The sequence below is a fragment of the Mycteria americana genome, chromosome 7, assembly GCF_035582795.1.
Source record: "Mycteria americana isolate JAX WOST 10 ecotype Jacksonville Zoo and Gardens chromosome 7, USCA_MyAme_1.0, whole genome shotgun sequence".
NCBI lineage: Eukaryota > Metazoa > Chordata > Aves > Ciconiiformes > Ciconiidae > Mycteria > Mycteria americana.
Window position 1 is genome coordinate 23,940,207 of NC_134371.1, and position 13,796 is coordinate 23,954,002.

The 13,796-nt window shown below is 40.2% G+C and overlaps 1 protein-coding gene across 4 annotated transcripts in view; it reads left to right on the forward strand.

The window, feature by feature from the left end:
* Nucleotides 1-3,663: 3,663 nt before the first annotated feature.
* The window catches only part of LOC142412345 (retinol-binding protein 1), a 51,431-nt gene continuing 41,298 nt past the window's right edge, over nt 3,664-13,796 (forward strand). For 3 of the 4 annotated variants that reach the window (XM_075507393.1, XM_075507391.1, XM_075507395.1), the window contains exon 1: nt 12,113-12,227. The gene's annotated coding sequence lies outside the window, so the exon portion shown is untranslated. Of the gene's footprint in view, nt 3,699-12,112; nt 12,228-13,796 lie in introns of those variants that run through there. The other variant, XM_075507392.1, reaches the window with a different exon arrangement.

Sequence of the window (13,796 nt, forward strand, 5' to 3'; positions counted from 1 at the left end):
CTTTCCAATTCTGTTATGGAGGGTAAAGGTTAATGAACACTTCTCTCATGTTTCTCTTCTCCATCTCCTCCCAATAGAATTTTGTTCAGTTCTGAACTACTCATCAGTAAAGGCCAGATGCCAAGAACTAAAAGATTATGCTGACTTGCCGTGCTGCTGTTTTGTCAGATTTTACAATTACAAGGCCTAATTCTACAGCTTTGATGTGCATAACTTATGTAAGACCCTGGGAGCTTTGTGTCTCAAGAACTGCAGCAAATGCCAAATTTTCGTACAGTTACTGATTCACAGCATCTGGAACAACTTTGGCTTGGAATTTCATACTCAGAATTTTACACCTTGACATGGGTATTCTAACTTATGTTTTACTTAATAGTAATAGAAGAGTAACAGAATAGTATTGTTGCTCCAAACTCCCACTGGAACTAGGCCAGAACTGAAGTCCATGCAAATAAGACTACTGTGATAAACAGCAGAAGCTGGTCCAATGATTACCACTATCTTTAGGTAATTGTCAGAACGTTACATGATTTCGTAGTGGTAACTTTGTCTTAATTTAATTGCTGGAAGACAGGTTTTAATTAGTTCATCTTTCATAATCATCTTCGAACTTTCTGTGCTCATTTGTTCTTCCCTTGCAGTGTGGCATCTCAGTGCTTCACTTCTTGCACACTTTCTTGTCTGATACTCACTTCTTCCCATACCATCTCTTTTACATCACTGCACGATTTGCAATTTCATCCACTTCAAGAGGGCTCAATGGAGAACACAGTTTAGGATCAGACCTACTGCTCCGTTTGTTTACCATTAGCAAATTATTCTAGATACAAGTCAGTTCAAAAAGCATTTGATTTATTAAAGTTTCTTTAAAACTCTAATTTGAAACGGAAAGCTTATGTTTAAAGGCAACAAGCAAGAAATGCTTATTACTACAACTATGATTCAGTTTACAACAAAAATGGTGAAGGACAGATCCTCAGCTAGCATAGAACAGTTCCCACTGAGATCAGTGGAGCCACTTTAACTTGTGTCCACTCAGACGCTCACTCTTAGTTTTCAAGCTTGATGCACAAGATTTAATCTTTGGATTGGTTTTCTTTTTTGTAAATGAAGCACGATATTTCCTTTTATAGGGAACCTTATTTATTCATAAAACACATAACAGTAATTCAAAATCTACAACGAGGAGGTTTTAATTCTAGCTACTCATTTTCAGAATAAGCTTTATATGTTTAGTAAGCCTGGTCAGCAAAAATAAATGATCCATTATGCACTAGGATGTCAGCTTCATAAAGTTTTTTAAAATGGACTTTTCTCCCTCAAAGGGAGTTGGGGGAATTACTGTTTCTATAATGTTGTAGATCCCTTGATAAGAAAGATTATTCGCATGCACACAGTAGTTAATTTCAAAACTGCCTATCTGGCTTTTCATCATTATATAATCCTATAGGATTTTAAAGCCCGAGCACCTATAGTCTTGGCTGCTTATATGTAAGAAATTGTTTGTGTAGTCTTTCTGTCCAACATTTTTGCTGTATTAAACGATGAAAAAAATCACTCCACCACTAACAACAGTATTTCCCTACCATCTTAAATTATCAGTTGTATTCTAAAATAAAACTTAATGGGAACAGTGTAGGACCAGAGAAGAGCAAGGAAATGTCATGAAGAAACACATAGCCACACACAGGTAAACAACAGTTTCAGCACTGCCCCACTGCCACTTGTATCATCCTAAAGTGTCAGCTCCAGCGATCATCTGCTTGTGTGAGAAATTTAGCATTAGGGAGAAAGACCCAAAACCACACCTATATACGCTTAAAAGCAGAAGACATGATACTTTATATACTTACCTGGATCATTGGGGTTTTTTAAGCTTGTGCCTTGTCTTGGGAGTCTAATTTATTATTTCAGACTTTCTAAAGTTATGCCTAAAAAGTATATACCCTGCTCCCAGTCACAAGCCAAAGACACAAGTGCTGAAACCATCCCTTGGCCAGCCTTTGGCAAGGCCAACCAAGGATTTGAAGTACAGCTCACGGCCTTCATGCAGCGGTGAACTTTTATTGTTTGCATGTGCATTTTACACAGTAAAGCTTAAAAATACAATCCACGATGCTATTTATTTTTTACCACAATGTCAGACAAGAGGAATAGTTGTGCTTCCCTTTAACATTATAAAAACTAGGGAGGTTTTGGGTAGATTCTAAAACTAGCTGGTGACATTCTGACGTCTCAAGAAACTGGATTTTATGTGCCTAAGAATTAAAGAGAATAAGCAAATGACTTAAAACTCACTGGACTTCACTTTTTGCTACAACCTATTTAACACACACTTTATGACATCTGTGTATTTTGCAAAATACTCAGTAGCTGACGGAGAAGAAGGTGACTCTATGAGGCTATTCATCAAACAGAGAAAGCTGACCTTCGTTATTCCAAGCCTCTGAGAAAGCCACAAGAACTCACAAATTCTCTTTGGTTGCAAGTCGGCCTCGCCACCCCGAGAGCACAACCCTGGAGCCGCAGAGCCCAGCCTTAACAAGAGAAGTAACAGCAGGGAGCCAAAAGTTTGGAACGTCACCTTCAGGTGAATAAAGGAGCTAGTTAAAACACCAACTTCCCTTCTCTCTAACAAGAGGAGGACGCCTAACACTGCTGGGGAAAGGACAAATCGCGGTGTCCCGGGCGCAGCGCTGGCAGGAGCAGGTGGCAGTGCGGAGCCAGGCCGGAGGGCGAGCGGCACTGGGGAGGGAAAGGGGGAAGCAGCCGCCGCAACCCGCGGCGCTACCCGCGCTTGTCCTGCACGGCCGCAGCGGGCCCGGCGGAGGCTGACCCGGCCCGGCCCGGCCCCGGCGCCCCGCCAGCCGCGGTAAGGAAGGCAGCAGGGGAGGAGGCGGCGGCGCTGCCGGCGGCGGCGGGAGGGAGCCGGCAGGGTGGCGGCTTGCTCGAGCGGTGCCCCCCGCCTGCGCCGCGGCCCTTCCCTCGGTGTCCAGGCGCGGAGCTGGGGCGGCGCCGTGCCCCCGCGGCGAGGCCGGGTGAGGCCCTGCGGCAGCCGCCGTGCCGCTTGAGCTGGGGCTTCGTCCCTCCGCAGGCAGCTGGGGCTGGCGGGGAGGCCGCAGCGCGGCGGGCTGGCGGCGGCCCTGGGCCGGCGGCTCCGCGCCGCCTCCCCGCGAGGGCCTGAGCCTCGCGGCCTCCTCTGCAGGGCGAGGGCCGGGCCCGCGGCTTGGCGGGTGTGCCCGCCCCGAGTGCCCGGAGGAGGGGGAGAGGGGGAGCCGGACGCGGCGCCGCCGGGGGCAGAGCTGGGCGCCGGGTGGAGGAGCGGGTGTTCACTGGGTGCCCACGGACGTGGCACCCCACGGGCTGGAACTGACGAAACGAGCGGAGCTGCGGGGCTGGAGGAGTTTCTGTCGGCTTTGAGGGTAGTGCCAGTTTATCCCTAGAACACTGTGGAAAAACGTGTAGGCCTTTAAATTCAGGGACTGAAGTCTGTCGTACTCTCCATGTCAAATACATGATGAACATATATCCAGGACGAGATATATATATATGTTTAAAATAGAAAATTAAAGCTTTTTTTTTTTTCATTTTTTTCCCCAGAACACCTACTCACGTGCCCGTGAGAGTTAAAGAAGATGAGGATATCTGGCTTTCGCCGTGTAACTTACTCATCTTTCTCCTCTACTTCAGTTTAAGAGGTTGTTTTCCCCCCCTTGCACAACAGCTGTTGTTTGGTTTTATAAATGATCCCTGATATTTGTTTTCTTTAACCTTTGTAGCAATACAATGTGTGCGAGTAGGTCATTTTTCAGGCATTATTATCTGCTACTTAAGTCTAGTTACATTGCATGATTACATTGCATGATTCTAGCAATACATTGGCTTCATGCCTTTAACTTCAAAAGTGCAAATTTTAGAATTTAGCGTAGCTATGATAAGCTAATTAGTGTCCAGATGATCTAAAAGACCTTAGAGAAGCCCAGACATGTCTGAGGGGGACACTGAGGACATGAGAGGTGGCAGTCCTGTCAAAGGGGAATTAGAGCTATTTGAGGTTCTGCCTTTTAAAATAATTTAATGAGGCAAATCGGATTTCATTGCTGTGATGATTTCTAAGGTCTTAATTCATAAAATGTATGAGTAGCTACTGCTGCATCTGGCGTAGCAGATTAAATGGGTTGGGTGAAGCTGTTAACCCCCAGCAGTCTGCCCTGCCCGTAGCAGGGTGCTATTGCCCTGCAGGAGGGCTGCCTGAATCTCAAGAGCCAACTTCACAACAATTTTTTTCCCCCATATTGTTGGTTTAGTGCAATGCAGCACTCAAAAATGCTGTAGAAGCCCCTTTGCTCACCAAGCATTGTGTATTTTTCTTAATAGTAACAAGAAGAAACTAAGAAATTAGCCATTAGGCTTATAAAATATAATGGAGATCTTAAAAAACGTAAGAAATGCCATACTGTGTCAGACTAATGGCCTGTCCAGCCCAGCGAGCTTTCTCGGGCAAGGGAGAGAGGAGATGCAATTTAGGGAAACTAACCTGGCCACTTGCTTCCCCTTGTGTCCCCTGCCACCAGCCACAGCTGCTTCATTAGGGACACCATACATGCATGTATCCTCTGCAGTGTACGCTTTTGCCTGTTGTAAAATGTTTGTTGCTTTCACTGACTGCCCCGTAGATCTAACATTGCAGGGAGAAGTTTTGCATTCAGTTTATCCAGTGCCTTCATCATTTTGTAAATCTCAATCTCCCCAAGCTCCTCCTCTCCAAACCAGACAGTCCCAGACTTTTTTTGCCTCTCTTGAACAGTGGTAGCTCCATTCTTTGACCATTTGAACTGCCCTTCTTGAGCTGAGACCAGAACTGCTCATAGTAGTAAAGATGTGGGCCCATCCAGGTTTTATGTAGTGTTAAAACAATAGCCTGTGTGATGGGCTCAGTACTTTTCCTCACGATGCCCAGCATTTTGTTAGTTTTTTGGCTGCCACCAAAAAACAGAGGAGATGCAGTCAAAGTTTTGAAGATGGTATAACTGTATGGTTATTAATATTTGTTTCAATTATTATAAGTTACAAACATTTAGGGTGATAGTTGCAATGTGATTGCAATGGTAATTAGGTACCTAATGTCATTGTAGTTTTTTCAGAATCTCACTTCTTTTTCTTTGGATAGATAGAAATCCCTGTACAGGTGAGAGATTCTTAAAGAGCAAGCAAACCATTTTGGACAATAGGCCGGGCACATACGTGTTTGTATAATTTCCTTGAATTCTTTGTTTGTACAAGATGAAGCAAGTAGAAATTCTGAATTGATCATTTAATTAAAATATAAGGACAACAAGCAATGTGAACTCTTGAGCCTAGGAGCCATTTACTTAAACTGCCTCATTGCTATGCAAAATCCTCAGTGTTAGCAGGCAAATTCATACATTAGTGTAAGAAGTGCACGTAATGCTTTTCATTTTGATGGCTTAAAAATTTAATTGCAAATAGCCTTCTCGCTGTCAAGCATGCTACACTTAGGGGTACTGCGATGCTACTGAATCGGTGCAGGAGGGCATGTTGTTTCAAACAGCAGCTTTATATATTCATTATTAACCTCAACTGTTGAGCTGGGTTTGTTGCCTCTGGCGGTAAATAATAGATGAAGTTTCAGAGGAAAATGGAAAACCTATCATGCACTTAACAAACTGAGCAGTTCTATATATTGCAGAAGAATTCCTTCTTGCTTCCTGGAGGTGGTCAGGTAAACCTTGAAGCATAGGAAGATAGCCGTCTTAGTCAATTTTTTCATTTTATTTTAATTCTTTACTTTGCTAGAAGACCTCTTCCATATAACCATAGAGCCAGTGAGATGTTCTTTCCTAACTACACAGTGTCAGGAGTTAGTTGTTCCTAATACAGTGGATAGCAAATACTTAGCCCTTTTTTGAAACAGAAAAGTAAGCAGTGGGATTATGGATGTTGTTTTTGACTTTGGTCTTGCTGGATATTCTGGAAATCCCGCATTACCCTGAGGTTGCTATATATGATTATTTTGCATCTGAGTGTTCTGCAGTAGTACTTTTAGGGGTTTCATTAGTTTGCTACTTTTTAAAGCCAGCTTTATAAGAAAAGATTTTAGTGATTGAAGATGCTTTCTTTGCTGCTTAAATATCTACCATTCGTGTGCAAGTTGTATTTCTGTTACTAGATTTGCCTTAGGTTCTGCTAAATGTATTTTGCTAATTGTAAGAAAATTGCAGAAGACGTTGATAGAAGAAAAATCACTCTGAATGGCTTCTCAAAAGGAACTCTTGAAGTTTTAGTAAGAGTTTGTTTTGACAGACAAGTCAGTGCTTTCACTAAATCAGCAGTTTGTTTGCTTACAAATAGGCACCCTAGGTTGCAGTTCTGCATGTATCCTCTTTTTCTAGAAATCAATATATTGCTCTTTCTGGATGACGACTCATACATGCAAATAGAAGGATGACTATTGGTTACTTAGAATAGTTTATACAACTGTAGAAGAATAAAAAGCTTATTGATTAGTGTGATAAGGGGCACAAGGAATAGGAAAGGAGTTCAGTGTTAGATGTTGAGAGATCACTAGGGATTATTGGATAAGTAATTATAAAGATCATACTGCAGTGAATACAAGAAGATGCCAGGAGCTGATTGGATTCTCTTGACCTTGTTGAAATGCCACACAAAGGTGCAGGGCCTGCTGTTGTGTAATGAATGCTGAGATCCTGCATTACCCAGCAAACACTGAATGTGTGTAGTTGCCAAGCTGGTCTTTTAAAAATTATTTTCTGCATAGTTCTGGGTTGGTGTAGTGTCATTGGCTTTGTCAAGTGATTATGTAAACAGATGAAACTGCTACAGAGCTCTGTGTCTACGCATTGCTGAATGTTTTATGGGCAGTTAGAATGAAATGCCTTTTTTACAAAATGGGGAGTATTCAATGATTTTCCCAGAGAATACAGGGAAAGAACATAAGAGCATTATGCTGTGGTTTATCTTTACATTTTTACTCTGCAAAGACAACAGATAAGTCTGACAACCTCAAAATATTTAGTAAATGCACGTATATATGCATGTTAACAATATGCGAGTTTACTGTTGATGTACATGAATGGTGTTTTTTGAATTCCATGTTGCTGAGTTATTGAATTCCATATTGCTGTTCAGGCAATAGGCAGCCTGTAAGCATGATTATTTTGCAGGATGAGGGTCCACATTAAGAATATTGAGGAAAATTTGTCCTACAGAATACTATCATGGGACTATCTCTGTGGACATCTTATCAGCTAGGCTCTGGGGACCGGACACTTTTGTGTCCCACTGTGTAATTCTGGTTATAAACCTGCAACAACTCTCAGGCTTAAAAAACTATTTTGTAGTTGGCCTGAATTCACTGGCACTGTTTTGTGTTGTTGAGAATACCATTTTTTTAAGGTTGTGCTAAGGAATTATTCTGCTCAAATTTTTTGTGCTTGAAAATCATTTAACATGATACCAGGTTCATTATTGACTGGAGATTCAATTTTAGCCTGTATTTCAGACTGTATGAGTCCTCTGGTTATTTTATTATTTATATTTTTCATGCTTTGTCCATGTGCACTTTTTATGGTGAATTTCCTTGTTTAGTGCCTTTCTACCATAGTTTCTTTTTAGCAATGGAGCAGAAATGGTTGGGAATGGAAATGAAAAAGAGAGAACTAGTTTTTATTTGGAAGGAAAAAATCATTAGAAGGACAGAATAAGTGTAAATCATGTTTAAACTGATTTCAGACATGTAACTGATGAAGAGGTCTTCTTGGCTTTTCTGTGAAACGGAATTTCCCCACTGATATAGCCTGAAATAAAAAAATTGCAAGAATGAAGTATCGTACTGTGATTTGAAGGATTCTAATCTGAGGAGAGGAAGAGACAATTCAGCTGAGGCTGCTTTCTCTGTTAGCCACCCAGGCACTTGGAATTTGGGCCACAGACATATTGCAGTTTTCTGTGAGGTAACTTGTCCGTGGATAGCTTTGTGGTCACTACCATTTGCTGAGAAAATTGCTGCCTGGACAAAGCTGAAGAAAAAATGGCGAGTACCCCAAAATTAAGATGATCTTCTATCTTAAGCAAAATATCGCTATGCATTACTAAAGACAATATTTGTTGTGCTTTGGGCCATTTTCACAGATACATGTACAAAATCCCGGATGGTTTTTATAAAGTTGTATAAGCTGCTACTCTAGTGAAGACTGGAACAAGCTTGGAGGTGATTAGGTTTGGGGGTTTCTTTGAAGCTGATTTAGAAACTGTGATGGGACTTGCATTTTCTGACTAAAAGTCTGGTGTGGGGATTGGAAGGGGCAACTTCATACTTCGGATATGCTGAATCTGATAGAAAACCATGTATCCTATCACACATATACTTTGTTAATGGTTTTCCAATGAAAGTCAAGGAAACGAAATGCATCTGAGTCACTGGAATTTAACAATAATATGATCCATCATGTGGCCCTGAAAAAGCTGGTTTAGAGGATTAGAGTGTCATATTAGGCTATATGTAATATTTATGTGCACCTTGTAAAATTCTTCTTGGCTGGGTTGAGTAACTTTCTGATGAGCAAATAAAATATCACCCTAGATTATACATTTTTCATTTTTTCTCTCACACAGATATTTGTATTATGTTCATTATTAAAGTGGAAGGTGGGGATATGCAGGTAAATATTTGTCACTGTTGTGGAGGATTGATTTCAGTGACAGCACGTGCTGGGAACTTACTGACTGGAGTAACGTTTGTTATGGCAGTGGCTCCCATTAGTAATAGCATGAGAAAATCTGATATCCAGTCATATCTTTAAGGGATATTTGTGTATTGTGGTTTACTATGATTTGGGCCAGCTACTAAAATGTACTTTTTATTTTCTGACTTTGAAAATATGTCTTGCAACAGCAACATCCTTAATGTCACCTGGTAGAACTCAGCTGGGCTCAGTGCAGCTACATGAATTTATAGGAGGTAATGATGTGGCCCGGTAGAGGAATGGATGTGGGCAGCTTTGAACTTGTTCAAATCTGAATTTCATCTAAATTAGTCTAGATTCACCCTCACAGGAGGTGATAACACTTTTATCCTGTGCTAGGATTCAGTTTATTTCTGCTCTTTGCAGAAATTTTACCTCAAGGGTGAGCCTGCCTCGCAGTGTGCATGTATCAGTGTCTTGTCCTCCAGTTTACTAATTTAACAGCTCATGAATCAGACTGCAGTGCTCAGCACTCCATTGTGCTTCTGATAATTAATCAGATACGGCTCTAATTACTGACTTTCAGCAGAACTTAACTGTGGTCATCTGTAACATCATCTATTATTGACATATTGTAGAAATATAGGCAACAGAAAAAGAACTTGCAGGAGTTTTCTATTGAAAATTACAATGATTTTTCCATCATAAAACCTTTTTCATATAGCTTACGTGTGGCCTCGTCATTTGAAGGTATCTGCCCTCGTATGTATAGCCACATGATGTATCGTATTGTTGAAAGCTTTCTAAACTGCAGACACTCAAGTGTAAGGTAACTGGCATTTATAAGACACCTGCCTGGCCAAGGCTGTTGGTACCTGTGCCCAGGGCAGAGCACACGGACTCAGAAGCGCTCACCAGAAGGAGCCATACACAGTTCTTGCATGAAATGGGAACACACTGTAACTTGTCTCCTTCAAACCTTATTCTTCAAGTCATCCCTTTCATCATTAGAAACAATACCTATAATGTTCCAAAGCAGCAAAGGATGCAACAGCTGCTGCTGTTTTTAAGCACAGCAGCAGCAAATCACTTCAATCATATGAAGATAGTTCAGAGGTACAGTAGTTATGCGGGGGTGGGACAGCATCAGTACAAATGTAACTTTTCAGTGATTTTCTGCCCTTTCTCTCAAGAAACTGAGGATTTGAGACTGTTTTGCCAGGTAGTGAATACCTAATCAATATAAAATGTTACCATACAATTTACTATTTCTGCTTCTTGAATAAGAGTTTAGCAGTTGCAGTAAATGAAGAATTGCGGGGGTTTGTCTCTTTTAGCACCAACATTTAAAAATTACTGATTAGGACTAACAAGAGAGAGAGAGACTGTGAAAGAAAAAGGTTGGGTTTTTTCCTATAACAAATTTGATTTGTTAACAATACCGCTTTGTAAACTCAATAAGGGAACGCTGAGAAAATGATGTGAAACAAAGCGCCTGTTCTTGGAAGTTTTCGTTGCATTCCTTCTCTGGAGCCTGTGCTTAATCAATGTCTAAATATACTGGGAAGGTGCACAGTGCTGTTGGGTAGGACAGAAAAGGTCCTAAAATTGCATGTGTATAACAATGCATTGTTCCTTGTAATGCATATAGTATGTTTGTTAAAATAGGGGTGATACCAGTACTGGAATTTCTTCAAAATAAATACTGCCTGTTTATATCTAGATTTTTCTCTTCCTTTCAGTTCCTGGGTAGGTAGAACATTTTGATGCAAGAGTGATTGTAAGTACAAAAGTGATTCCTTTATAGAATTAATCACCCTCAAAGGGTTCTTGAGATGATCATTTAATGATTATGGAGCACTTGCGTGTATGTAGCTTATACATAAAAGCAGTAGTTTGTCACAGATGTAATAGGGAGAATTAGGGAGAAGAAGACATGAAGAAGGTATCTACAGGTCCGATCACTTCAGTTAAGGTATGTGTGAAGCCAGGTCCAGCCTCTGAAATAGTTGAACGTTAGTTCTGATTTGACAGTTATGGAAGTGGAAGCACAGAGATAAGGGCTGGAATTCTAGAAGGGCTGAATAATTGCCGTTTCTGCTGCTGATAACACCATTACATTGCAGCACTCCTAAAAGTTGGGTACCAAGGAAATCCCAGAGAGAAAGTTGCCTTTCGTGGTTGCAGCCCTCTTTTAGATGTCACGGTCTGTCCTTTCTTCCCCTCCCAATCTATGTGCATTGTGCGTTTTTAATTCTCCTTTCCTGTTAGAGATCAAGATACATGTTCAACTTAATTGGAATTTCTTTTTGCAGCCTTGCAACAAGACTGGATTAACAGTTGAATTATCCCTGCACAACTTCTTCGGAAGTACTTCATATTTTAGCTAGACTTGGGAGCAGCAATAAGAGGAAACACTTCTGTGTTTTCTGGGGCGCCGTTAATGGAATATGCGTTGTGTAGGGACAATTGCTAGGGAACAAATTAATCACAGATTATTTATTTAACAAAGTACATTATTGATGTTACACTTGGGTGACTTTCTGCAAACATATCGCAACTAATAGGTGCAAATTGGTATTAGCATATTTAAATTGATGCAGAAGCTACTGCTTTCTTGGTCTGTAGGATATTTGGCAAGAGAGACAACTTATTGAAGTATTCAGGACTGGCTTAATGGCTTATTTTTATGGAATGCATGAAATGGGAATGTATTCCACTGGCATAATGTGCACACTCAGTAAATGCCTGATAACAGCACGGTTATCTACTTGTTTGTAGTTTGTGTTCAGTTGGTGAAACTAGTTAAGGACAGTCTGCTTCATGTGTGTAGGTAAAATGAACATGACTTTGAACTGCATGTTTGTAGAAGCCTGTAATTGTAGGAACACTGGGATGCTGTAGCACTTAAAGGAAGTATGGCTGCCACTGTGTCACATAAGGTCAAGAGGCTTTCTCCTCTGTTTAAAGTTCTGTGTTTAGAGTTTTCTCTTCTGATTTCTCAAGAGAGCTTAGCTGAAAAATCAGTTAACTCTCTTTTTTTCTGTTATTTTGGGTGGTGTTCTAATGATTTTAAGTTAATTAATAACAGCCAAGATAGCAGCTGAATCAGAAAGTTTTGTTTGAAATCTTAAAAGTTGTACTATACCTGTTGAATAAGTTTAGGATACACTATATAGGGGATAGTAGGAATAAAGATGATGCTGTTTTGATTTTTATTTACATATATAGATATTTTATATATATGGGGGGGTGTATATGTGTATAAAAACATCTTTTGAAATGCCTCTTTGCTACATGTTTACTATTAGTACATTCTTGGTTTGAATTTTTTTCTTTTTGTGTTTTGTTGTTGTTGTTGTTTTGGTTTGGTTTTTGAGTTTCCATTAGCAGTACCGTCTGGTTATCATTAAGAATTACAGTTGAAGTCTTTCCCTAGAGTCTCCGAGGTATAAATGAGTAAGAGCTACAATCAAACCATCCAACACACCTCACATTCAGGTGAGAAATAGAGAAGTCTGTAGAATTAAACGCTTCTTTTAAAAAACAAAAGAAATCATTCAGTTTATAACTTTTAAGATGGCAAAAGAACAGCAAAGGAAGTGTAAACTACATTTCATCAGAACAGAAGAGAGGATATCAGAGCCGTCAACTAGCAGATGTAAGAGCTAAAGCTGCTATTGATACGTGTAATAGGGAAGAATGGGTATGTGTTCTTCCCCCTGAACACGGATTTGTTTGAGTGAGGTGCTGACTGGTACTGCTTGGCAATTGGGTAAAGTTATATGACCATGTCATTGATTTTAGGTTGTCATATAAGATTGTATAAGCCTGTTTGCAGGGCTGGATGCTGAGCAACATTGTTGTAGTTATTACCGTAAAAAGTTTCTGTTTCTAGGAAATTCTTAGTCTGGAATTAATTGATGTATCATTGAGAGTTCAGCACTGACTATTGTGTGGCAACAGAATCTATCTAGCAAAAAGTTGGGACTATAGAACACTGACGTGTTCTAGCAATGATTTCTTCTTCAGTTAATCACAGATACTAATGTTTTGCTACCTGTTTCAAAGCAAAAAGACCTTTCCCCATACAATGAAGATACATTTACAGAATTGCTGATATTGAACAAAAGAACACTTTGAGTTTGATTTTTCTGAATAAAGAACCGGTAAAGTTTGCATACAGTTGTCACATATGAGTTTGTTAGTGTCTATACAGGGATAGTAAATCAGAGTAAAGAGAGAGAGTGCTGTGAAATGTGCTTCCTACAGCTGCTACAGTTGTAGACCATAAAATTGTTGCTAACTTTCAATGGCTTTCAGCCAGCGAGTCTTTTCTCCCCCAGAGTATCTCCCTTAGTATGGTGGGAGTTATGAGAAATGAGTAAAGTAAAATGAAAACAGTATAAAAGAATCTTAATGTCTATATTCAGTACTAGATGGTCAAGGTACAGATAGCACATATGCTTCAAAGAATTTTCTCTATAAAAAATTTGCAAACTGCCAACATGTCACAAGTGAAAATATTAAAACTGTTGCTAGGTGCACTGAATGCTGTTAAATGGTACAGTCCTAGTCTTCAGAGTTATAAATCCTCTGTAAATGAACTGATAAGAGTTGGCAGCTATAAAACATCAACTTGATATTGATTTAACCATTACTGTTAAATTTTTCTAAGTAAGAAAAGGGAAAAAAATATAAGGGAATATAAGGACTTGGAACAGTGAGAGGTAAGCTCTGAGCTACAGTGCTTTGGTACACTGCAGATGGAGAATAGGATTTGGCTAAACAGAGCACAGAATCTGTACTGGATTCAATCTGTTAACCCAAGACTGGCTTCTGAAGTTTGGAATGCAAGTGTCTTCTGCAGGAAGACTCTTAGACTTGATGGAGAGGGCTCGAGGCCAGGGGAAGGGAAGAGAATGGTGTATGTATGATACATAGGTGTGAGCATTGTAGAGATTTCAAATCCTAGGAAAAGAAGAGAGCCCCATCTAAATATCGGATTCACAGATACATATGTGGGACAAAACTGTTTTTATCATGCCGGATATATTCTGGATCACTTGT